Raw genomic sequence first — 26404 nt, forward strand, 5'->3', positions numbered from 1 at the left:
AGATTAAAGTAGCAATGTTTAAATTAAACATGTGTGGACTAAATGCTAAAGTCAAAGAGAAGGATAGTCAGACTGGATAAAAGGGAACATAAAACAAAACCCAACTATATGGTACATATAAGACAAATGCATTGAATAAGAATTTAGCAAGTTGAAAAAGAGTATGATTGAAAAAAAAAAACAGACTTATGCCATTCCAAGACCAAAACGAGAAAGCTAGTGTGGCAATACTAACATTTGAGAAAATAGACATTAGGTCAAAAATGCTACCAGAAGTAGAAGACCGTTTGATAATGAGTGGATAGACATTACACCAAACGTAGACTGCTGTTCTAAGTTTGTGTGTTTTATAACTTACCCTTAAATATATAACTAAAAATTTGCAGAGTGATCAGAAGATACAAATACACAAATTTCTAATTAAAATGGTAGATTTTGACACAGCTCTCTCAGAAGGACATTGAACAAAAATCAGTAAGTATGTAAAAAAGTAAGCCATATAATTGACTTGAACTAATCCATATATTTAGAATGCTATTCTAGTGCTGTCCAGTGGAAATATAATGCAAGCCACATGTGTAATTTAAAATTTTCTAGTTGTCATATTACACAGAAATAAAAATACATGAGGTTATTTCTGATATATTTTACCCAGTATGGATAAACTTTTCATTTCAACATACAAGAAATATAAAATTAAGATATTATATGAGTCTTTTTATGATCAATTTTCAATACCCAGTGTGAATTTTACATTTCACATTGCAATTTGAATACTAAATATCCATTGGGAATAGTTGTGTTCTATGTAGACTTCACAAGTTTTATAGTTGAAAAAGTAAATTCAGACACTCAAGTTTTTCCAGATATACTTGAGTTCAATATGAAAATACTATTTTCCTTTCAGGTTGTCATATTGAAAAATTGGTTCATTGTTCTTACAATAACCACTTTAACCTTAAAGCAACAGCATATCATTTCAAAACTTCATTTATTCAAGTTAAATACATTCTCTAACCCTTTTACCAACGTAGTGTTATTAACATCAGTTTCAAAGAGGTATATCAGAAATTGAAAGACAACTGTATTTTTCTTAAGTGTTTTAAAAATGGTTATTTATTTATTTTGAGAAAGAGAGTGCTTATGTGCATGCATGCAAGCAGGGGAGGGACAGAGAGAGAAGGAGAAAGAGAATCCCAAGCAGGCTTCACGCTCAGTGCGGAGTCTGATGTAGGGCTAAATCTCATGACTGTAAAATCATGACCTGAGCCAAAATCGAGACTTGGACCCTTAACTGACTCAGCCATCCAGGTGCCCCTTTTAAGTTTGTATTTTAATTTCTGTTACTTAACACACAGTGTTATATTAGTTTCAGGTGTACAATATAGTGATTCAACAGTTCCATACATCACCCGGTGCTCATCACAGCAGATGCACACCTTAATCTCCATCACATATTTAACCCAACCCTCTACCCACTTCCCCTCTGGTAACTATCAGTTTTCTATAATTCAGAGTCTGTTTCTTGCTTTGTCTCTGTCTCTTTCAGTCACTTTTTTACCTTTGCTTATTTGTCTCTTAAATTCCACACATGAGTGAAATCATATGGTATTTATCTTTCTCTGACTTATTTTGCTTAGCATTATACTCTCTAGCTTTTATCCACATTGTTGTAAGTGGCAAGATTTCATTATTTTTTAAGGCTGAATAATATCACATTGTATGTATATGTGTGTGTGTATTATATATACATACATATTATATATAATAATATATTATTATATTATTACATAATATAATAATATAATTTATATATAATACACTATATACATATTTATATAAATATATATAAAACACACACACACACACACACACACACACATACATGTCTTTATCCATTCATCAATCAATGGAGACTTGGGCTACTTTCATATATTGGCTATTGTAAATGCTACTATGAGCATAGGGTGCATGTATCCCTTTTTTTTTTTTCAATATATGAAGTTTATTGTCAAATTGGTTTCCATACAACACCCAGTGCTCATCCCAAAAGGTGCCCTCCTCAATACCCATCACCCACCCTCCCCTCCCTCCCACCCCCCATCAACCCTCAGTTTGTTCTCAGTTTTTAAGAGTCTCTTATGCTTTGGCTCTCTTCCACTCTAACCTCTTTATTTTTTTCCTTCCCCTCCCCCATGGGTTTCTGTTAAGTTTCTCAGGATCCACATAAGAGTGAAACCATATGGTATCTGGAAAACAGTGTGGAGGTTCCTCAAAAAATTAAAAATAGACCTACCCTATGACCCAGCAATAGCACTGCTAGGAATTTACCCAAGGCATGTATCCCTTTGAATTCGTGGTTTTGTATTCTTTGGGTCATACCTTTGCAGTGCAGTTGTTGGGTCATAAGGTAGTTCTATTTTTAACTTTTTAAGGAACCTCTATACTGTTTTTCAGAGTGGCTGCATCAATTTGAATTCCCACCGACAGTGCACAAGGGTTCCTTTTTCTCCACACCAACACCTGTTGTTTCTTGAGTGTTGATTTTAGCCTTTCTGACAGGTGGGAGGTGATATCTCATTGTAGTTTTGATTTGAATTTCCCTGATGGTAAGTGATGATGAATATCTTTTCATGTGTCTTTTTGCCATCTGGATGTCGTCTTTGGAGAAATGTCTCTTCATGTATTCTGCCTAGTTTTTAATTGGATTGTTTATTTTTTGGGTATTGTGTTTTGTAAATTATATATTTTGGATACTAGTTCGTTATAGAATATGTTATTTTCAAATATTTTCTTCCATTCTGTAGATTGCCTTTTAGTTTCGTTGACTTTTTCCCCTCACTGTGCAAAAGCTTTTTATTTTCATGTAGTCCCTATATTTTTGCTTTTGCCTCCCTTACTTCAGGAGACATATCTAGAAAAATGTTACTATGGCCGATGTTAAAGAGGTTACTGCCTGTGTTCTCTTCTAGGATTTTTATGGTTTCAGGTCTCATATCTAGGTCTTTCATCCATTTTGGATTTATTTTTGTGTATGGTGAAAGAAAGTGGCCCAGTTTTCCTAACACTTTTGTCGAAGAGACTCCCCATTGGGTGTTTTTCCTGCTTTGTTGAAGGTTAATTGACCATATAATTGTTGAGTTTATTTGTGGGTTTTCCATTCTGTTCTTTTGATCTATGTGCCTATTTTTTTTAATTTATTTTTTCAATATATGAAATTTATTGTCAAATTGGTTTCCATACAACACCCAGTGCTCATCCCAAAAAGGTGCCCTCCCCAATACCCATCACCCACCCTCCCCTCCCTCCCACCCCCCATCAACCCTCAGTTTGTTCTCAGTTTTTAAGAGTCTCTTATGCTTTGGCTCTCTTCCACTCTAACCTCTTTTATGTGCCTATTTTTTATGCCAGTACCATGCTGTCTTGATCATGACAGCTTTGTGATATAACCTGAAGTCTAGAAATGTGATGCCTCTGGCTTTGCTGTGCTTTTTCAAGATTGCCTTGGCTATTGGGGATCTTTTGTGTTTCTGTACAAATTTAAAGATAGTTTGTTCTAGTTCTGTGAAAAATGCTGTTGATATTTTGGTAGGGATTGCATTAAATGTGTAGATTGCTTTGGGTAGTATAGACATTTTAACAATATTTGTTCTTCCAATCCATGAGCATGGAATGTCTTTCCATTTCTTTGTGTTGTCTTGAATTTGTTTTTTCAGTGTTGTATAGTTTTCAGAGTACAGGTGTTTGACCTCTTGGTTTATTTGTAGGTATCTCATTATTTTGGGTACAATTATAAATGGAATTTATTCCTTATTTTCCCTTTCTGTGGCTTCATAATTGGTGTACAGAAATGCAACATATTTCTTTACATTGATTTTGTATCCTGTGACTTTAATAAATTTGTTTATCAGTTCTTACAGGGTTTTCATGGAGTCTTTCAGATTTTCTCTATGTAGTATCATGTCATCTACAAATAATGAAAGTTTTAATTCTTCCTTACTGATTTGGTGCCTTTTGTTTCTATATGTTGTTTGATTGCTGAGGCTAGGACTCCAGCACTATGTTAAATAAAAGTAGTGAGAGTGCACATCTTTGTCTTGTTTCTGACCTAAGGGGAAAAGTTCTCAGTTTTTCCCAATTAAGGATGATGCTGTGAGTTTTTCATATATGGCCTTTATTCTTTAGAGGTATATTCCCTCTAAACCTATTTTGTTGAGGGTTTTTATCATGAATAGATGTTGTACTTTGTCAAATGCTTTTCCTGCGTTTATTGAAATGAACATATGATTCTTATCCTTTCTCTTATTGGTGTGGTGTATCCCATTGATTTGTGAATATTGAACCATCCTTGCAACCCAGGAATAAATCCTACTTGATCAGGGTGAAAGATACTTTTAATGTATCATTGGATTCAGTTTGCTAGTATTTTCTTGAGGGTTTTTGCATGCATGTTCATCAGGGATATTGGCTGGTAGTTCTCTTTTTTAGTGCTGTCTTTATCTCATTTTGGTATCAAGGTAATGCTGGCCTTGTAGAATGCATTTGGAAGTTTCCCTTCCTTTTCTGTTTTTGGAATAGTTTCGAGAAGAATAGGTATCAACTCCTCTTTAGATGTTGGTGGAATTCCTCTGTGAAGCCACCTGGTCTTGAACTTCTGTTTGTTGGGAGTCTTTCAATTACTGATTCAATTTATTTGTTGGTTATGGGTCTGTTCAAATTTTCTATTTCTTCCTGTTTCAGTTTATATGTTTCTTGGAATTTATCTATTTCTTCTACGTTGTCCAATTTGTTGGCGTTGAGTTTTTCATACCATTCCCTTACAATTGTTTGTATTTTTGTGGTGTTGGTTGTTATATCTCCTCTCTCATTTGTGATTTTATTTATTTAAGTCCTTTTTCTTTTTTTCTTGGTAAATGAGGCTAGAGGTTTATCAATTTTCTTGATTTTTATCAAAGAACTGGCTCCTGATATCACTGCTTTGTTCTATTGTTTTTTCAGTTTCTATACCATTTACTTCTGCTTGATTTTTATTATTTCCATCCTTTTCCTGGTTTTAGGTTTTTTTGTTGGTATTCTTTCTAGCTCCTTTAGGTGTAAAGTTAGGTTGTTTGAGATTTTTCTTCTTGAGGTAGCCCTGTATTGCTCTAAACTTCTTTCTTAGAATCACTTTTGCTGCATTCCAAAGGTTTTGGACCATTGTGTTTTCATTTGCATTTGATTTATGTACTTTTTAATTTCTTCTTTGATTACCTGCTTGAACCATTTATTGTTTAGTAGCCTATTGTTTTACATTCATATATTTGTGATCTTTCCAGGTTTTTTCTTGTGGTTGACTTCTAGTTTAATAGAAGTGTTGTGGTCAGAACAAACTAGCGTAGTGGTCAGAACTAGTGTTGTGGTCAGAAAAGATGCAAAATATGACTTTGATCTTTGTGAATTTGTTGAGACTGGTTTTGTGGGCTAATATGTGATCTCTTCTGTAGCATGTTCCATGTACACTTGGAAAGAATGTGTATTCTGCTATTTTAGGATGGAATGTTACGAACATATCAGTTAAATCCATCTGTTCCAATGTGGCATTTTATTTGTTTGTTTGTTTATTTGTTTATTATTTTTAATATAATTTGTCAGATTGACTTACATATAACACCCAGTACTCATCCCAACAATTGCCCTCCTCAACGCCCATCAGTCAATTTCCCCTTTCCCCTACCCCCCATCAATGCTCAGTTTGTTCTCTGTATTTAAGAGTCTCTTATGGTTTGCCTCCCTTCCTCTCTGTTTGCAACTATTTTTTCCCATTCCCTTCCCCTGTGATCCTCTGTTAAGTTTCTCAAGATTCACATATAAGTGAAAACATATGATATCTATCTTTCTCTGACTGACTTATTTCACTTAGCATAATACCCTCCCGTTATACCCATGTTGCTGAAAATGGCATGATTTTATTCTTTCTCATTGACAAGTAGTATTCCATTGTATATATAAACAACATCTTCTTTATCCATTCATCAGTTGATGGACATTTAGGCTCTTTCCATAATTTGGCTGTTGGGGTACATGTGCCCCTATGCATTAGCAATGCTGTATGCCTTGGGAAATTCCTAACAATGCTGTTGCTGGGTCATAAGGTAGTTCTGTTTTCAGTTTTTTGAGGAACCTCCACACTGTTTTCCAGAGCGGTTTCACCAGTTTGCATTCCCACCAACAGTAAAAGAGGGTTCCTGTTTCTCCACATCCTTGCTCTACAGTTTCCTGATTTGTTCATTTTAGCCATTCTGACCAGTGTGAGGTGGTATCTCAGTGTGGCTTTGATTTGTATTTCCCTGATGATGAGTGACATCGAGCATCTTTTCATGTGTCTGTTGGCCTTCTGGATTTCTTCTTTGGAAAAGTGTGTTCATGTTTTCTGCCTATTTCTTCATTGGGTTATTTGTTTTTCAGGTGTGGAGTTTGGTGAGTTCTTTATAGATTTTGGATGCTAGCTCTTTATCTAATATGTTATTTGCAAATATCTTTTCCCATTCTGTTAGTTGCCTTTTGGTTTTGATTGTTTCCTTTGCAGTGCAGAAGCTTTTTATCTTCATGAGGTCCCAATAGTTCATTTTTGCTTTTAATTCCCTTGCCTTTGGAGATGTGTTGAGAAAGAAATTGTTGCAACTGAAGTCAAAGAGGTTTTTTCCTGCTTTCTTCTCTAGGGTTTTGCTGGTTTCCTGTCTCACATTCAGGTCTTTCATTCACTTTGAGTTTATATTTGTGTATGGTGTAAGAAAGTGGTCTAGTTTCATTCTTCTGCATATGGCAGTCCAGTTTTCCCAGCACCATTTGCTAAAGAGACTGTCTTTTTTCCATTGGATACTCTTTCCTGCTTTGTCAAAGATTAGTTGGCCATACATTTGTGGGTTCAATTCTGGGTTCTCTATTATATTCCATTGGTCTATTGTCTGTTTTTGTGCCATTACCATGCTGTCTTGATGATTACAGCTTTGTAATAGAGGCTAAAGTCTGGGATTGTGATGCCTCCCACTTTGGTTTTCTTCTTCAGTATTCTTTTGGGTATTCAGGGTTTTTTGTGGTTCCATACAATTTTAGGATTGCTTGTTCTGGCTTTGAGAAAAATGCTGGTGCAATTTTGATTTTGATTGCATTGAATGTGTAGATTGCTTTGGGTCGTATTGACATTTTAACAATATTTATTCTTCCAATTCGTGAACACGGACTGTTTTCCCATTTCTTTGTGTCTTCCTCAGTTTTCTTCATAAGCTTTCTATAGTTTTCAGCACACAGATCTTTTATATCTTTGGTTAGGTTAATTCCTAGGTATCTTATGGTACTTGCTATCATTGTAAATGGGATCTGTTTCTTGATTTCTCTTCCTGTTGCTTCATTATAGGTGTATAAAAATGCAACCAATTTCTGTACGTTGATTTTGTACCCTGCAACTTTGCTGAATTCATGTATTGGTTCTCGCAGTCTTTTGGTGGGCTTTTGGGTTTTCCATGTAGAGTATCATGTTGTCTGAGAAAAGTGAAAGTTTGACTCCTTCTTTGCCAATTTTGATGTCCTTTATTTGATTTTGTTGCCTGATTGCTGATGCTAGGACTTCTAACACTATGTTAAACAACAGTGGTGAGAGTGGACATCCCTTTTGAGTTCCTGATCTCAGAGGGAAAGCTCCAGTATTTCCCCATTGAGGATAATATTAGCTGTGGGCTTTTCATATATGGATTTATGATGTTAGGTATGTTCCTTCTATCCTGACTTTCTTGAGGGTTTTATTCAGAAAGGGTGCTGTATATTTTGTCAAATGCTTTTTCTGCATTGATTGACAAGATTGTATGATTCCTATCATTTCTTTTATTAATGTGATGCATCACATTGATTGATATGTGAATAGTGAACCAGGCCTGCAGCCCAGGAATGAATCCCACTTGATGATGGTGAATAACTTTTTTATATGTTGTTGAATTCGATTTGCTAGTATCTTGTTGAGAATTTTTGCATCCATGTTCATCAGGGATGCTGGCCTGTAGTTCTCCTTTTCTGTGGGGTCTCTGTCTGGTTTGGGAATCAAAGTAATGCTGGATTCATAGGATGAGTCTGGAAGTTTTCCTTCCATTTCTATTTTGGGAACAGCTTGAGAAAAAAGATATTAAATTTGCTGTAAACATCTGATAGAATTCCCCAGGGAAGCCATCTGGTCCAGGACTCTTATTTGTTGGGAGATTTTTGATAACGGATTCATTTTCTTTACTTATTATGGGTCTGTGCAAATTTTCTACTTCTTCCCGCTTGAGTTTTGTTGATGTGTGGGTGTTTAGGAATTTGTCCATTTCTTCCAGGTTGTGCAGTTTGTTGGCATATAATTTTTCATAGTATTCTCTGATAATTGCTTGTATTTCTGAGGGATTGGATATAATAAATCCACTTTCATTCAGGATTTTATCTGCTTGGGTGATCTCTCTTTACTTTTTGAGAAGCCTGGCTAAGAGTTTATCAATTTTGTTTATTTTTTCAAAAAACCAACTCTTTTTTTTTTAATTTTTTTTCCTATTTTTTAAAATTTACATCCAAATTAGTTAGCATATAGTGCAACAATGATTTCAGGAGTAGATTCCTTAATGCCTCTTACCCATTTAGCCCAATCCCTCCTCCCACAACCCCTCCCATAACCCTCAGTCTGTTCTCCATATTTATGACTCTCTTCTGTTTTGTCCCCCTCCCTGTTTTTATATTATTTTTGTTTCCCTTCCCTTATGTTCATATTTTTGTCTCTTAAAGTCCTCATATGAGTGAAGTCATATGATTTTTGTCTTTCTCTGACTAATTTCACTTAGCATAATACCTTTCAGTTCCATCCACGTAGTTGCAAAGGGAGAAATGACAGGCATGGGGAAAAAGGAAGAATAAAAATTGACCGGAGAAACTATACTGCTTAATCCAGAGAGAGATAGAAGGAAAATTAAGAAGGAGGTGGGGGAAAAAGAAGATAAAGTTGTCCAGACAGAGAAACTATAGGGTTTATTCCAGAGAGAGAGGACAATAAAGAAGGAGGTGTGGAACATGTACCAAGAGAATGGATTAAATAGGTCTGCTTAAACAAACCAACAACCAGAGTAACCAGTCTAGAGGAGAGAAGAGACAAGAAGGAGAAAAGGAAGGAATAATGTATCTATATAATAATAACTGTCGGAAAATTAAACCAGGCAATGCAGCAGTGCAGGTCTGGAGGAGGGGCTGTCTGTCTGGTTCCTCAGTGTCAATCCCACTCCTGTAGATACACAGTTGCCAAGCATGGAGGGGCGTGGTTTGGTGTAGGCGGGTCGTGCCTCCACTGTGGACCCAGCTGTCCATTTGCTGAAGTCTCCCCTTATTGGTGATGGGGAGAAAAATCGTGACATCCCAGTCTCTCCTCCACAGACCAGGTATCCCAAACCACTCTGTTCGAGCCATCGTCACTGTGCCTCAGGCACAAACTTAGTGGTTTGTCTCACTCTGTGGGCTCCCGTGCCTGTCGCTTGGCTGGGATGCAGCCCGATATGTGGTCCCAGGCTGGCGGACACAGGCAGCGTTTGTCCTGTCCCACAGCACTCCAGGGAGGGGATCTCTTTCTCCTACTTCGAACTGTGCTCCTGACCTAGCCACGGAGCCCAGGGCTGGCTCCCCTCCTCTCCAGGTTCATGATCTGGGCACCTGGCCCCATTCCGGAGAAAGCCCCACAGTTATAGACTGGATCTTTCTCTATCCCAGTCCAAGATTTTTTCTCTTGTCCAGATACAGTCCTGTGCTTCCCCAGCCTCTCTTTATCTTGCCTTTGTCTCTCCACAGAAGCGGATCCCTCCCCTCCATTTGTTTTTATCTCTGCTGGTTTGCAGTCATGCACCTATGGCCCATCAGGTTGTCCCGATGGGTCCCTGGAAGCACCACTGCCTCTTTTCCTCCCAGACTCTCGGGATTCAAGGTCCTTTGGCTTCAACACTTCTTTGTTTGGGAGAAGAAGGAAGTTTGGATCCCCCTACGTCTCTGCCATGTTGGCTCCTTCCCCCCACAGTGTGTCATTTAAAGCCACTGTTTCTTTATTGATTTTATTTTTAGATGAACTGTCCATTGATATAAGTGTTGTGTTAAGGTCCCCTACCATTATTGTATTCTTATCATTTAATTCTTTTATGTTATTAACTGTTTCATGTGTCTCAGTGCTCCTTTGTTGAGCACATAAGTTTTACAATTATTTCATCTTCTTGTTAGATTGTCCCCTTTATTATTATATAGTGTCCTTCTTTGTCTCTTGTTACAGTCTTTGATTTAAAGTCTGTTTTGTCTGATGTAAATATTGCTATATTTCTATCACACTTTCTTTTGATACCCATTTGCATGAAAAATGTTTCTCTATCCCCTCACTTTTAATCTACAGGTGTTTAGGTCTAAAATGAGTCTCTTGTGGGCAGCATATCAATGGTTCTCTTTTTTAAACCATTGTGTCACCCTATGTATTTTGATTGGAGCGCTTAGTCCATTTACAATGAAAGTAATTATTGACAGGTATAGATTTATTGCGATTTATTACTCGTTTTCTAGTTGTTGCTGAAGATTTTCTCTGATCCTTTCTTGTCTTTTTTCATGTTTTGCTGTTTCCTTTAGTGATATGTTAGGATTTCTTTCTCTTTATTCTTTGCATATTTATTAGTGGTTTTTGATATGTGGTTGTGTTATATTTGTATATAACCTCTTCTGCATATAGCAGTCTACATTAAACTTATGGTCATTTAAGTTTGAACCCATATTTTCTCCTCCCACATTTTAGGTATATATTATATTTTATACCCTTTGTGTGTGTGTGTGTGTGTGTGTGTGTGTGTGAGTTCCTCGACTTATTCGTTTACAGAAAGACTCATTTTTACTGCTTTTGTGTTTCCTATCTTTATAAAAAACCCTTTTTAAAATTTTTATTTTATTTTTGAGAGAGAGAGAGACAGAGCCTGAGCAGGTGAGGGGCAGAGAGAGAGGGAGACTCAGCATCTAAAGCAGACTCTGAACTGTCTGCATAGAGCCTGACACCTACCTTTACGGTATCACCTTTGGTCTCTCCTTTCCACTCAAAGAATTACCTTTAATATTTCTTGAAGGGCTGGTGTAGTGGTCATGAGCTCCTTTTGTTTTTGTTTTGGAAACTCTTTACCTCTCCTTCTACTCTGAATGAAAGTCTTGCTGTATAGAGTATTCTTGGCTGCAGATTTTTCCCGTTCAGCATTTTGAATATATCATGCCACTCCATTCTCACTTGCAAAGTTTCTGGTGAAAAATCTCCTGCTAGCCTTATGGGTTTTCCCTTGGAAGTTACTGACTTCTCTTGCTGCTTTTAAGATTTTTTTTTTCATGACTGTATTTTGCAAGTTCGATTACAATATGTCTTGGTGTTGGCCTGCTTTGTTGATTTTGATGGGAGTTCTCTGTGCCTCCTGGATCTGAACATCTGTTTCTCTCCCCAGATTAGGGAAGTTTTCAGCTATTATTTCTTCAAATAAATTCTCTGCCCCCTTTTCTCTGTCTTCTTCTTCTTCTGAGATACCCATAAAATAAATGCTATTATGTTTGATGGAGTCACTGAGTTTCCTGTCTATTCTCATTTTGTGTAATTCTTTTTTCTCTCTTTTGTTGAGCTTGATTACTTTCCATTTTTCTGTCTTCTAGGTCACTAATCCATTCCTCTGCTTCTTCAGTTCTGCTATTCATTCAATCAAGCATGTTTCTCGTTTTGTTTATTGAGCCCTTTATCTCTGCTATGTTATTTCTTATCTCTGTCTTAAGGGTCTCACTCATGCCTTGCACTGCTTTTTCAAGTCCTGTGAGTATCCTTGTGATCATTGCTTAAAATTCTCTACCAGGCATGTTACTTATATCTGCTTTTCTTAGATCTCTGGATGTGCTATTATCCTGTTCTTTCATTTGGGATAAATTTCTCTGTCTCGTCATTTTGTCTGTCTCTCTATGTCTGTTCTATATGTTAAGAAAATTAGTTATGTCCTCTGCTCTTGGACATAGTGTCTTTATGAAGAGGAAGTCCTGGAGTGCCCTGCAGTGCAGTGTCCCCTGTTTATCAGAGTCTGTCACTTTGTGAGAGCATCCTATGTGTGATGCTTACACCCTGCTATTGTGTCTGAGTCACTTTTTCTTTTGACTGCATAGACTCTCTGCCTGTTGTGGACTGTGCTTGCTTTCTATGTTGTTAGACCTAGGCAGGAGGGGATGTGCTCTGAGGAGAGGTGCCGGCTGAGGAACTTGGGAGTGGGGTGGCAGTGTGAGCAAAATTTGCATAGGGCCACTAGTCTTATGCCTGATCTCAAATCATTGGGGTGGTTGGGGGCTGTTGCTACAGGTGGGAGGCTGGGCTGAGCATGCCATGATGGGTAGGCAGGCTAAGCTTGGCATGTGAAAGTGTCTGGTGGTGTGCAGCTGGGCTTTATTCGGAGGTGGGTAGGGCTCATGGCATCAGCTGTGTACCAGGTTGCTGGGCGGGCTGTGCACACAGCTTTAACCAAAGTTGCTCTGAGCCCTGGGCCAAGGCTACAAGTGTCTATGCAGCCCAACCTCCCACAGGTGTCTCTGTGTTCACACTGAGGGGCAGGGAAGGAAAATGGCACCTGCCCAGCCCCTTTCTTTTCAAAGTACGCCAACATGATCTGTCTCTCATTTGCCTTTGGTGTTGTGTGAACTGCTGTTTTTATGTTGTCCTTCCACACAGGCTGCTATCTCTTTAAGGGGTACAACTCATCTGTCCCAGGCCCTCCTAGCTCTCCCAGTGCTGAGTCAGCCAGCTCCATGTTCTAAGTCCCACTGGTTTTACAAACTCACAGAATTCAACCTCTCTGGTTTTTAAGGCCAAACAATTTTGAGGATTAGTCTTCCCCATGTCAGCTACTGTTGTAAGGGCCCATTTCACTGGCCTTTCTGCTTGTGCAGTTTCTTCCACCCTTCAGGTAGCCTCGCTGTACCTTTCTGAACCTCCTAATCTTTCACATGCTGCTTCTTGTCTTTATTTAGTTGTGGAGTTTGTCCTGGCAGGCTTAGGATCACTCTGATTTATTGACTTGAATGTGGACGATATCTAGTTGCAAATGTGGGACAGGGTGAACTCAGGGTCCTGAATTAAATTCATCAATATCAGCAAATCATTCTTGAAATTCTTATTGTAGATTTGCAGACAATTTATATAGTGCTATCAGTTATATCTAAATTAAGCTACATGTTGATTTATGTTACAAAAACATGTAATATCACTTATTAATTTGTATTATGAAAAGCTTCAATTTCCACATGAATTCTTACGCTTGTCACCTTTGTGACCTAGATTATAGGTCATAAATGAGCTTTTTTTATGTTTTGAAGTTTTAGGTTTAGTTTGTTCATGTGAAATGTGATGTTGATATAGGTGAGAAAATGTAAATTACACCGTCAGTTTTCTTTGATTATTGAGAATTTGGTAAGCATTCCTTTTGTTTTAAAGAAATCTTGAATTGGAGTTACCACTACTGTAAATTTTTATGAAAATCTTCCACTATTCAACCAATAAACTTTAGCAACAAAGGTACATACAGTCATTAAATTCATCGCCTTCTACTTTCTTCAGCGGTTCCGTAATCTTGAGATGATTTTTAGCATTAGTCTGTAAATGATGAACAACTTTAAAACCAAATCCAGGAAACTTTGTATAGAGTCTGACATAGTACTACAATGATACACGGTAGAGAATCCCACTTGTAATAAGTTTCAATTTAAGAGACATAAATGTGAACAAATATAAATATGGCCAGAAATATAAGTAGACACGTGTTGGTAAAAATTCCTTGTCTTATAAGATGCATAGTAAATAATAGAAGTAAGTAAACAAAGAAAATAAGAGATATTATAAGTCATTAGATATTGGTTGCTGTTGTTCTTTGGAAGTTCTAATTAGAAAGTCAAGAACACCATGTTAGAGAAAATGCAAGTTTTACTCTGATTTCCATGTATTCATCAATTTAAGTTGCACACATCTCTTCTGTCAGAGGAAATACACTTGGCAAACAGAAACAATAGAAATTCTGGTTCCTTTAACAATTATATAACAACCGTTAAATTTAGAATTATGGCAATAGGAAGGGAGACCTTAAACTCTGTAATTTCCAGTTGTTTGTCTTTCATAATTCTGACTTGCAATTCAAGCTGAAAACCAGGATTGCAAAGTGTAGCATCGCTCCTTCAATGTTCTAAAACAAAGCAATCTTATTTCATATATTAGCTCATTGCATTGCTTTCTTAGTTTAACTTTACTTGATTTATCATATTCTTAGTGCAAAATAATTTTTTTCTGAAGATTAAATTGTATTTTTTTTAACTCTGAATTTGGAAATTTACATTAGCTGAGCTCTCTTGTTCCAAACATTGTATTGGAATCTGAAGTGCCTGAGACAGAAAAAACACATCTCTACCCTTAAAGGGCTTACAGTGTAATAGGAAAAATGGGTTCTATGCTAGTTGTTACTGCCAAATACGCAGTTGGCCTCTCTGATGTCATGATGAACTCAAGCTGGTCACGGACAGAGCTGGTGATGCACCCAAAGACCAGCCAAAAGAAACCATTATCATCTCTAAGCTTGAAGGGATGAAAGAAGGAGACTGGGTCATAGAAATCTAGAAAACCTGGAGCTGTAGAAGAGGCATTGCCCCAAAAGAGATAAACCCTCAAAAGAGCACAGTTTCCTACCATGGTGAGGCAGAGAGCAAAGTGGTTGGGGTTATGGGAGTAAATACCCTGAAAATTTTTCCTTTCACCCTCCAGTCTCCTGCTAGTGTCTTACATTAGCCAAATAGAATTGGAAGTCAGAAGCTAATGGAGCCTGGATGATGCATTCCATAGAGATCCTCAGAGTTGAGACCATTCTTCAAACAGTAGAGTGATAAGAGTTCAGGAAGGAAAGATGTGCTTAGATTTTTTTAAACAGAAGTCGTTGTTAACATTGATTGGGGTAGTGTATTACTTTGTGCCCGGGAATTATTTTATTGTTGAAATACTCTAAGTGATGAGTAAGGGGCAAAATTAGGAAGAACAATAAAGAAGATAGATGGTATAAGTTGATAGGATACACAGATGAGTAAATGCAGTGCAATTTGATGATTAATTGGAAATACAAGGTGAAAAATAGCCACTAAAGAGCACCATTAGTTTTTAACTTGGAAACCTGGGTTCACAGGAGTCCAGTTAGGAATTTTCTGTGGAAACAGAAAAATGATACCTGATTTTATTTTTGAGTTCTTTAATGCACCCAGCAGACATCCACGTAGATGTTCGTCATCTCCAACTTGGGCTTGAGATCTTTGTTTTGCTTCCAGCTTTAGTGAAATATGCTTGTCATAAAGTACTGTGTAAGTTTAAGGTGTAAGAAATAGTGGTTTTATAAGGTATATTTTTCAAAGTGAGTATTATCACAATAATATTGGTTAACATACCCATCATTAGGATCTTTACTTGTTGGACTCAGCCCTCTTATTTTGGCCTCATCACGAGCCTACTCTCCCATCCATCCAACAAATCTGTTTATTATCAAAGTATTTCATGCCATGGTGCTTTTGTTCAACAAGTGCCTAACGTTTGAAACTGACTTGAAGGTTCTTCTGGGAGACTTTTTCTGGTCCCTCTCCTTAGTCTGATTCAGTTCTTCTTCTCTGGGTATTATCTGTATACTACAGCATATGTCCCAGAATACCATCTACATTAATTTACTTGTCTAACTCATTCATGGTACTATTAGCATCTCAAAGGAAAACGCATTGACTAAGTTTACTGTTTTAGTTAACACCTAGCATAGGGCTTATCTTTTAGCAGGTGACAATGAAAAAAGGTATACTATCAATGATGAAAAGACAACAAAGATGAAACATCTAATGTTTAGACCAAAGGAGAAGAGTACTTGAAGAAGAAAGAGCCAAAGGCAAAGCCAAAGGAGATTGGTGACAATAATAAAATCTTTTTTTTTTTTTTTTTTTTTAATTTTTTTTTTCAACGTTTATTTATTTTTGGGACAGAAAGAGACAGAGCATGAACGGGGGAGGGGCAGAGAGAGAGGGAGACACAGAATCGGAAACAGGCTCCAGGCTCTGAGCCATCAGCCCAGAGCCTGATGCGGGGCTCGAACTCACGAACCGCGAGATCGTGACCTGGCTGAAGTCGGACGCTTAACCGACTGTGCCACCCAGGCGCCCCGACAATAATAAAATCTTGAGGATAAAATTAGTTTTCTTTCCTAAGCTGCTATCAATAGAACTGTAATGCCTTTATGAATTATTTCCTTATATGTTATAGTCTTAACTCATGCACAAATATATAACTTTTTTTCACTTTGGATATATTTTACATGAAATGTATGAAGTTTCTTGTTAAAAAAAGACAAAGAAAAATGTTTTGAGCTAGAATTTCTTTGGGGAAGTCACTAGGTTTACAATTAAATTTTCTCATATTCTCTTTAGAGCGGAGATCTAAATTATCTACCAGGGATTACATCTCAGTCTCTTTTAGATTAAACGCAAAGTTTTCTAACCAAACACAGTCATGCTGTTGGCTAGGATATCATGAACTCAAAATAGTACTCTGGGAAAGCTTTTAGTTAATTAAAAAATATATATTTTAAAAATTAAACTTTTTTGTTTTAATATTAATTATTTTCAACTATTAAATCGATACTTTTTATCAACACAACTTCTAGAACATATAAATATGAAGAGCCAGTAGCTGCAGTCAATAGAATCAACATATTTCAAAGCCCAGTCTTAAATGAAAGGACATGGTAAGCTTTTTAGGAGATGGAAGTATCTGGTTCTAAATTATCCTGGATTTCATCACTGTTCATGTTCAAATTAAAAAAAATAATTCCATTTTAACAGTGCTTAACTGTTGTAGCTTGTATCATTTCCATTCATTGCTAGCATTGCCTTTACTGTAGTTTCCAGTTGTGACATTCTGTACTCACATCATTAGAAAAACAGAATCAGCCACAAAACACTGTGGTTGGTGCTTGTTTACATTTTTAAATACTTCTTACATGATCTACATATTCAGTATATTCAGAATTCAGATTGGCCTTTCCACCGCAGACCAACGATGCTATAAATAACCGATAATGGCAATTGCTGATGAGGAATGCTGTAGAATAATATAAAGGTCAAAGTATGATAATTCACTTTCATCCTTAAAGTATACAAGGCATTAAAATACTGATATTAAACCCTGGTGGCAAAGCATGGGGGAGGAATGGCATGACATGAATCCCCTTAAGTAAATGTGAATGTGAGGAGGTTAAGAACTAAAACCAAATTATCTGCTCTTTCAGTGAATGTCTAAATCTGAGGGTCAGCTTTCTGTGTATAACACAGGAGAGTAGATAGTAACCATTGTAACATGATTGCTGTTAGTTACTCCTGCTCTATTACCAATTTAATCTCTGGTTTAGTATAGCACAGCTGTTTTAAAAACATGGTGTAAAAGTAGAACTGTTTTGAACCACGAGACCTTTGACATCTGGAAAGATATTTCCATTTGTGATTGTTGAAATATAGGAATCATTTACATTTTTAGTATGTGACACTTTTTTCCCCCAGACCCTGGTAATATTGAAAGAATAAGAATCTGACTGGAAAACCTTGATTCATTTGCATACATGTGATTGTTATTTACACCTGACAAGTCTATTACCTGCTAACAACTGTACATTTCTTTTATGCCCCTGCACTAGCAGGTTTATGCTGATTTTAGATTATGGAATAAGCAATAGTAGTTTTTTTTCTTTTTCTTTTAATATTAAATTTATTGTCAGATTGGTTTCCATAAAATACCCAGTGCTCATCCCAACAGGTGCCCTCCTCAATGCCCATCACCCACTTTCCCCCCCCCCACCCCCCATAAACCCTCAGTTTATTCCCAGTTTTTAAGAGTCTCTTATAGTTTGCCTCCCTCCCTCTCTTTTTCCCCCCCTTCCACTCCCTCATGGTCTTAAGTTTCTCAGGATCCACATAAGAGCGAAAACATATGGTATCTGTCTTTCTCTGTATGACTGACTTCACTTAGCATAACACTCTCCAGTTCCATCCATGTTGCTACAAAGGGTCAGATTTCATTCTTTCTCATTGCCAAGTAGTATTCCATTGTATATATAAACCACAACTTCTTTATCCATTCATCAGTTGATGGACATTTAGGCTCTTTCCATAATTTCGCTATTGTTGAAAGTGCTGCTGTAAACATTGGGGTACAAGTGCCCTTATACACTTATGTGTATACATACATCAGCACTTATGTATCCCTTGGGTAAATTCCTAGCAGTGCTATTGCTGGGTCATAGGGTAGGTCTATTTTTAATTTTTTGAAGAACCTCCACACTGTTTTCCAGAGAAGCTGTACCAGTTTGCAATCCCACCAACAGTGCAAGAGGGTTCCCGTTTCTCCACATCCTCTCCAGCATCTATAGTGTCCTGATTTGTTCATTTTAGCCACTCTGACTGGTGTGAGGTGATATCTGAGTGTGGTTTTGATTTTATTTCCCTGATGAGGAGTGACATTGAGCAACTGTTCATGTGCCTGTTGTCCATCTGAATGTCTTCTTTAGAGTAGTGTCTATTCATGTCATCTGCCCATTTCTTCACTGGATTATTTGTTTTTTGGGTGTGGAGTTTGGTGAGTTCTTTATAGATTTTCGATACTAGCCCTTTGTCCGATATGTTATTTGCAAATATCTTTTCCATCAGTTGCTTTTAGTTTTGTTGATTGTTTCCTTTGCGGTGCAGAAGCTTTTTATTTCCATGAGGTCTCAGTAGTTCATTTTTGCTTTTAATTCCCTTGCCTTTGGAGTTGTGTCAACTAAGAAATTGCTGTGGCTGAAGTCAGAGAAGTTTTTTCCTGCTTTCTCCTCTAGGGTTTTGATGGTTTCCTGTCTCACATTCAGGTCTTTCATCCATTTTGAGTTTATTTTTGTGAATGGTGTAAGAAAGTGGTCTAGTTCATTCTTCTGCATGTGGCTGTCCAGTTCTCCCAGCACCATTCGTTAAAGAGACTTTTTTCCATTGGATATTCTTTCCTGCTTTGTCAAAGATTAGTTGGTCATACTTTCGTGGGTCCAATTCTGGAGTCTCTATTCTATTCCATTGGTCTATGTGTCTGTTTTTGTGCCAATACCATGCTGTCTTGATGATTACAGCTTTGTAGTAGAAGCTAAAGTCTGGGATTGTGATGCCTCCTCCTTTGGTCTTCTTCTTCAATATTACTTTGGCTAATCGGGGTCTTTTGTGGTTCCATACAAATTTTAGGATTGCTTGTTTTAGCTTCAAGAAAAATGCTGGTGCAATTTTGATTGGGATTGCATTGAATGTTAGATTGCTTTGGGTAGTATTGACATTTTAACAATTTTTATTCTTCCCATTCGTGAACACGGAATGTTTTTCCATTTTTTTGTATCTTCTTCAATTTCCTTCATAAGCTTTCTATAGTTTTCAACATATAGATCTTTGGTTAGGTTTATTCATAGGTATTTTATGCTTCTTGGTGCAATTGTGAATGGGATCAGTTTCTTTATTTATCTGTTGCTTCATTATTAGTGTATAAGAATGCAACTGATTTATGTACATTAATTTTGTATCCTGCAACTTTGCTGAATTCATGTATCAGTTCTAGCAGACTTTTGGTGGAGTGTATTGGGTTTTCTATGTATAATGTCATCTGTAAAAAGTGAAAGCTTGACTTCATCTTTGCCAGTTTTGATGCCTTTGATTTCCTTTTGTTGTCTGATTGCTGATGCTAGAACTTCCAACACTATGTTAAACAACAGCAGTGAGAGTGGACATCCCTGTCATGTTCGTGATCTCAGGGGGAAAGCTCTCAGTTTTTCCCCATTGAGGATGATAGTAGGTGCAGGCTTTTCATAAATGGTTTTTATGATGTTTTGGTATGTTCCTTCTCTCCTGACTTTCTCAAGCGTTTTATTAAGAAAGGAGAAAGGAGGGGCGCCTGGGTGGCGCAGTCGGTTAAGCGTCCGACTTCAGCCAGGTCACGATCTCGCGGTCCATGAGTTCGAGCCCCGCGTCGGGCTCTGGGCTGTTGGCTCAGAGCCTGGAGCCTGTTTCCGATTCTGTGTCTCCCTCTCTCTCTGCCCCTCCCCCGTTCATGCTCTGTCTCTCTCTGTCCCAAAAATAAATAAACGTTGAAAAAAAAATTAAAAAAAAAAAAGAAAAAGAAAGGAGAAAGGATGCTGAATTTTGTCAAATGCTTTTTCTGCATTGATTGATAGGATCATATCATTCTTATTTTTTCTTTTATTAATGTGATGTATCACATTGAATGATTTGCGAATGTTGAACCAGCCAGGAATGAATCCCACTTGATCATGGTGAATAATTCTTTTTATATGTTGTTGAATTCGATTTGCTAGTATCTTGTTGAGAATTTTTGCATCCATATTCATCAGGGATATTGGCCTGTAGTTCTCTTTTTTTGCTGGGTCTCTATTTTGGGAATCAAAGTAATGCTGGTTTCATAGAATGAGTCTGGAAGTTTTCCTTCCCTTTCTATTTTTTGGAACAGCTTGAGAGGATAGGTATTATCTCTGCTTTAAATGTCTGGTAGAATTCCCCAAGGAAGCCATATGGTCCTGGACTCTTATTTGTTGGGAGATTTTTGATAACTGATTCAATTTTTTTCACTGGTTATGGGTCTGTTCAAGTTTTCTATTTCTTCCTGTTGAGTTTTGGAGGAGTGTGGGTGCTTAGGAATTTGTCCATTTCTTCCAGGTGGTCCAGTTTGTTGGCATATAATTTTTCATAGTATTCCCTGATAATTGTTTGTATTTCTGAGGGACTGGTTGTAATAATTCCATTTTCATTCATGATTTTATCTATTTGGGTCCTGTCCTTTTCTTTTTGAGAAGCCTGGCTAGAGGTTTATCAATTTTGTTTATTTTTTCAAAAAAAAAACCTCTTGGTTTCATTGATCTGCTCCACATTTTTTTAGATTCTATATTGTTTATTTTTGCTCTGATCTTTATTATTTCTCTTCTTCTGCTGGATTTAGGCTGTCTTTGCTGTTCTGCTTCTATTTCCTTTGGGTGTGCTGTTAGATTTTGTGTTTGGGATGTTTCTTGTTTCTTGAGATAGGCCTGGATTGCAATGTATTTTCCTGAGGACTGCCTTTACTGCATTCCAACACATTTGGATTGTTGTATTTTCATTTTCATTTGTTTCCATTTATTTTTTAATTTCTTCTCTAATTTCCTGGTTGACCCATTCATTCTCTAGTAGGGTGTTCTTTAACCTCCATGCTTTTGGAGGTTTTCCATACTTTTTCCTGTGGTTGATTTCAAGCTTCATAGCATTGTGGTCCGAAAGTATGCATGGTGTGATCTCAATTCTTGTATACTTATGAAGGGCTGTTTTGTGACCCAGTATGTGATCTATCTTGGAGAATGTTCCATGTGCACTCGAGAAGAAAGTATATTCTGTTGCTTTGGGATGCAGAGTTCTAAATATATCTGTCAAGTCCATCTCATCCAATGTATCATTCAGGGCCCTTGTTTCTTTGTTGATCCTGTGTCTAGATGATCTATCCAATGTTGTAAGTGGAGTATTAAAGTCCCCTGCAATTACCACATTCTTATCAATAAGGTTGCTTATGTTTGTGATTAATTATTTTATATATTTGGGGGCTGCCGTATTCGGTGCATAGACATTTATAATTTTTAGTTCTTCCTGATGGATAGAACCTGTAATTATTATATAATGCCCTTCTTCATCTCTTGTTACAGCCTTTAATTTAAAGTCTAGTTTGTCTGATATAAGTATGGCTACTCCAGCTTTCTTTTGACTTCCAGTAGCATGATAGATAGTTCTCTATCCCCTCACTTTCAATCTGAAAGTGTCCTCAGGTCTAAAATGAGTCTCTTGTAGACAGCAAATGGATGGGTCTTTTTTTTTTTTTTTTAATCCATTCTGATACCCTGTGTCTTTTGGTTGGAGCATTTAGTCCATTTACATTCAGTGTTATTATAGAAAGATATGGGTTTAGAGTCATTGTGATGTCTGTAGGTTTCATGCTTGCAGTGATGTCTCTAGTACTTTGTCTCACAGGATCCCCCTTAGGATCTCTTGTAGGGCTGGTTTAGTGGTGACGAATTCCTTCAGTGTTTGTTTGTTTGGGAAAACGTTTATCTCTCCTATTCTGAATGACAGACTTGCTGGATAAAGGATTCTCGGCTGCATATTTTTTTCTGTTCATCACATTGAAGATTTCCTGCCATTCCTTTCTGGCCTGCCAAGTTTCAGTAGAGAGATCCGTCACTAGTCTTTTCGGTCTCCCTTTATATGTTAGAGCACATTTATCCCTAGCTGCTTTCAGAATTCTGGTAGGGGCAGGACTCACTGTGGAGTGGTGTGGCCCTTATCTGGGCTTCTTGTGCACTGCCAGGCTTGTGGTGCTGCTTCGATGGGATCTGGCATATTAGCTGGGGTGGATCCGCAAGGTGCAAGGGACGGGAGGGGCAGGCTTAGCTAGTTTTGCCATGAGTAGTCCCCTGCGGGAGGGGACCTGCAGCACCAGGAGGGAGGCAGGCCTGTCTGAGGGATGGATCCACAGAAACACAATGTTGGGTATTTGTGTGGTGCGGGCAAGTTGGGTGATGGGAACTGGTTCCCTTTGATATTTTGGCCAGGGGATGGGAGAGGGAAATGGCGCTTACCAGCGCCTTTGTTCCTCCACCAACCTCTGTCCTTCTGGGGCTTAACAGCTCTCCCTCCCCGCATCCTATCGCACTCACCGCTCTCCAAAAGCAGAGCTGTTGACTTATAACATTCCAGATGTTAAGTCCCGCTGGCTGTCAGAAGTCATGGAGTCCGGCCCCTCCTCTTTTGCAAGCCAGACTTTAGGGGCTCTGCCTTGCTCGGCAGGCTGCCCCTCCACCGCCCCAGCTCCCTCCCACCAGTCCTTGTAGCATGCACTGCCTCTCCACCCTTCCTACCCTCTTCCATGGGCCTCTTGTTTACCTTGGCTCCTGAGAGTCTATTCTGCTAGTCTTCTGGCATTTTTCTGGGTTATTTAGGCAGATGTGGATGGAATCTAAAAGATCACCAGGACGAGGTGAGCCCACCATCCTCCTATGCTGCCATATTCCTATCTCTAGCAATAGTAGTTTTCAATAATATCTCCATTACAGATATTACTTTTTTGAGACCATGCTGTATCTCTGCTGCCTTCAATTTCTCCTTTGACTTTTATTTCATATATTCCTACAATTAAATTAACTGGCCAATTAATAGGAAAGGAGGCTTGAGTATAACTGTACTTTTTTTTAAGGCAAATTTTGAATTTTTAAAATGTTTATTAATTTTGAGAGAGAGACAGAATGCAAGCATGGGAGAGGCAGAGAGAGAGGAAGACACAGAATCTGAAGCAGGGTCCAGGCTCTGAGCTGTCAGCACAGAGCCTGATGGGGGGCTCGAACCCACAAACTGTGAGATCATGACCTGAGCCAATGTCAGACGCTCAACAGAATGAGCTGCCCCGACACCCTGCACTTCATAATCCTATAGGAAATGATAATACTAGTAATACTTTGGGTAAATTACAGGAGATTTGAGGGTTTATTTATATATATATATATAATATTTAAGATAAAATCTCTATGTTTTCTTTATATTATTATGGTAAGAGAAGTAAAGTGAAATATTGAAGATATTAAATATTGGATTTGAATAGAACTAATGCTTTTTTAAGCAAGTATAATAAAAACTTGGCATCCTGGTAAAATAATTTAAAATTTTCTTAATTAAAATTTTCTTTCTTAAAATATATGTAACATAAAATTTCGCATATATAACAAGTGTTCCTATTCTCAACATCCTTGCCAACACTTATTTTCTGTTTGTTTTTGACAATAGCCATCTTATGCATGTGAAGTGATTTGTGGTTTTAATTAGCATTTCTCTTAGGATAGTGGCATTGACCATCCTTTTATGTGCTTATTGGCAATTTGCATGTGTGTTCAAGTCCTTTGTCCATCTTGAACTAGGTTTTTATTTTTTTGTTGTTGTTGAATTGTAGGAGTTCCTTATATTATGGATTTAATCTCTTTTCAGAATATGATTTGTAAATATTTTCTCAAATTCTGTGGGTTGAATTTTCACTTTGTTGGTAGTGTCCATTGATGCACAAAAGCTTTAATTTTGATCTAGTCCAATGTATTTTTTTTTGTTGTTATTTTTATCTTTACCTTTGGTGTCACACCAAGAAATTGTTGCCAAATGCAGTCATGAGGTCTTTCCCCTCGGTTTCTCCTGAGAGTTCTTTAGCTCTTGCATTCAAGGCTTTGATTCAGTTTCAATTAATATGTATATGATATACTGATACATATATACATATCATATGTACATGATATAGACTGATGCATATCAGTCTTGAAATCCATCCTGTCGGATATTAATATAATTTCTTTAGCTTTCTTATGCTCATAGGTTACCAGTATTTCTTTCACAGCTATTTACTTTCAGTTTACATTTGTCTTTGTATTTAAAGTGTCTTGTAAATAATATATAGTTGTTTCTTGCTCTTTTATTCCAACCAACAATCTCTGTCTTTTGATGGGATATTTATTCCATTTACATTTAATGTAATTATTGATATGCTTATATTTAGGTTTTTTATTTTTTACTTTTTAAATGTATCTCAGTTTTTAGAATTCCCTCTTTTTACCTTTCCTGTTTTTTTTTTTTAATTTTAATTCAAAAATTTTATCATTCTATTTTTACTATATATCTTTGCAATTTTTATTGGTTGCTCTAGATGTTAAAGCAAACATCTTAAATTTGACCCAGTGTACCTAGTGTTAATATTGAATTAGTCAAGGTTAAATATAGGGATTTTAGTACTGTTTATTTCTATTTACTCCTACTTATTCTTAGTGCTATTATTGTCTTATGTATTGTCAATATAAATTACAAATCTATCAAAACAGTGTTATTTTTGCTTCATTCAGTCTTTTTGTCTTTCAGCACGATTAAGAGAAAAAAAGAACACACACACATATATATATTACATATATAATTTAAAATATATACGTGTAAGATATATAAATTATATAGACATATACTTTAATATAACATATTTATCATTTTATTCAATCTGATTCCTAGCTGATGTTATTTCATCAGTCTTTCTAAAGATAATTTCTTTAGTATTTCTTTTAGTAGAGGTTTGCTGGCAAATTATTCTCCCTGTTTCCTCAATCTAAAAATTTATTTCCCTTTCAATTTTAAAAGAAGGCTTCACTGGGTATAGAATTAATTTTCTGTTTATTTTTATTCAGCACTGTGAACATATAATTTCAGTATCTATACTAGTTTCAGAAACAGTATCTGTTGTTAGTCGTATTGATGTTTCTCTTTATGCATCATTTTTCTTTGTTTTCTTTGTTCAGTTATAAGATTTTCTCTGTATCTTTGGCTTAGAACATTTTGGCTATGGTGTATCTACTATTAAGGTTACTAGATCTTTAATTGTTTTCTACCAGACTTAGGAACTTCCCAGGCACTATTTTTTCAAATACTTTATCTTTCGTCTTCTCTTCTTCTGAGATTCCATTTATATCAATTTTGGATTGTTTCATATCGTGTTACAAGTCTCGAATGGTGTTAATTTTTGTCAATCTTTGTGATTCTTGAGTTGATAACTTCACTAATGTATTTTCATGTTTACTCATTCCTCTTCAGTGATATGCAATCTATTATTCAACCTAGCTAGCATCTTATTTTTTATTTTCTGTTATTGTAGGTTTCAGTCTCTGAGTTATCATTTGGTTATTTATTTTAGATTCCCATTTACTCTTGAGATTATCTATGCATTCATTGATACCTAATGTTCTTCAGTTGGTTGAATAATTTTTCTTTAGTTTTTTGAATGTATCTATGACAGGTACTATAAAATCTTGGTCTGATACAGTCAACATCTTGACCCACATGGAGTGATTTTCTATTGGCTGTTTATTTTTAGCCGATAATGATCATACTACATTTTTTTCTGTATGTCTTGAGGTTTTTGATTGAAAACTAGATATTACTGATAATACATTTTAGTGACTCTGGAGTCTGTAATGTTCGTGTTAAGATTTTTGTTTTCTGTTTCAACAGGTAGTTAATGTACTTGGTTTTAAACTATAAACTTTATCTAGTGCACTGAATGTAGCTAATCCTTTCTCTGCTCTTTTTTTATCATTTTCCAGTGTTGCTTTTTTGTGCATTCCTTCTTTATCCATGCTGTGTCAGTTTCAGACTCTCTTTTCTGAAACTTCAAGTCCACAAGGACATAAAGCTTTGTGCCTTCTGGTGTTTGAGCTATATACGG

At 36.8% G+C, this 26404-nt stretch overlaps 1 protein-coding gene and 1 long non-coding RNA gene across 2 annotated transcripts in view; both read left to right on the plus strand.

The window, feature by feature from the left end:
- MALRD1 (MAM and LDL receptor class A domain containing 1) overlaps positions 1-26404 on the plus strand; it is a 772911-nt gene that overhangs the window by 274833 nt on the left and 471674 nt on the right.
- LOC123589983 lies at positions 4482-10515 on the plus strand. Its single transcript, XR_006708545.1, has 3 exons — positions 4482-4617; positions 9052-9056; positions 10506-10515. It is a non-coding gene; the product is annotated as an uncharacterized LOC123589983 (long non-coding RNA).

This window comes from Leopardus geoffroyi, chromosome B4 (assembly GCF_018350155.1).
Source record: "Leopardus geoffroyi isolate Oge1 chromosome B4, O.geoffroyi_Oge1_pat1.0, whole genome shotgun sequence".
NCBI lineage: Eukaryota > Metazoa > Chordata > Mammalia > Carnivora > Felidae > Leopardus > Leopardus geoffroyi.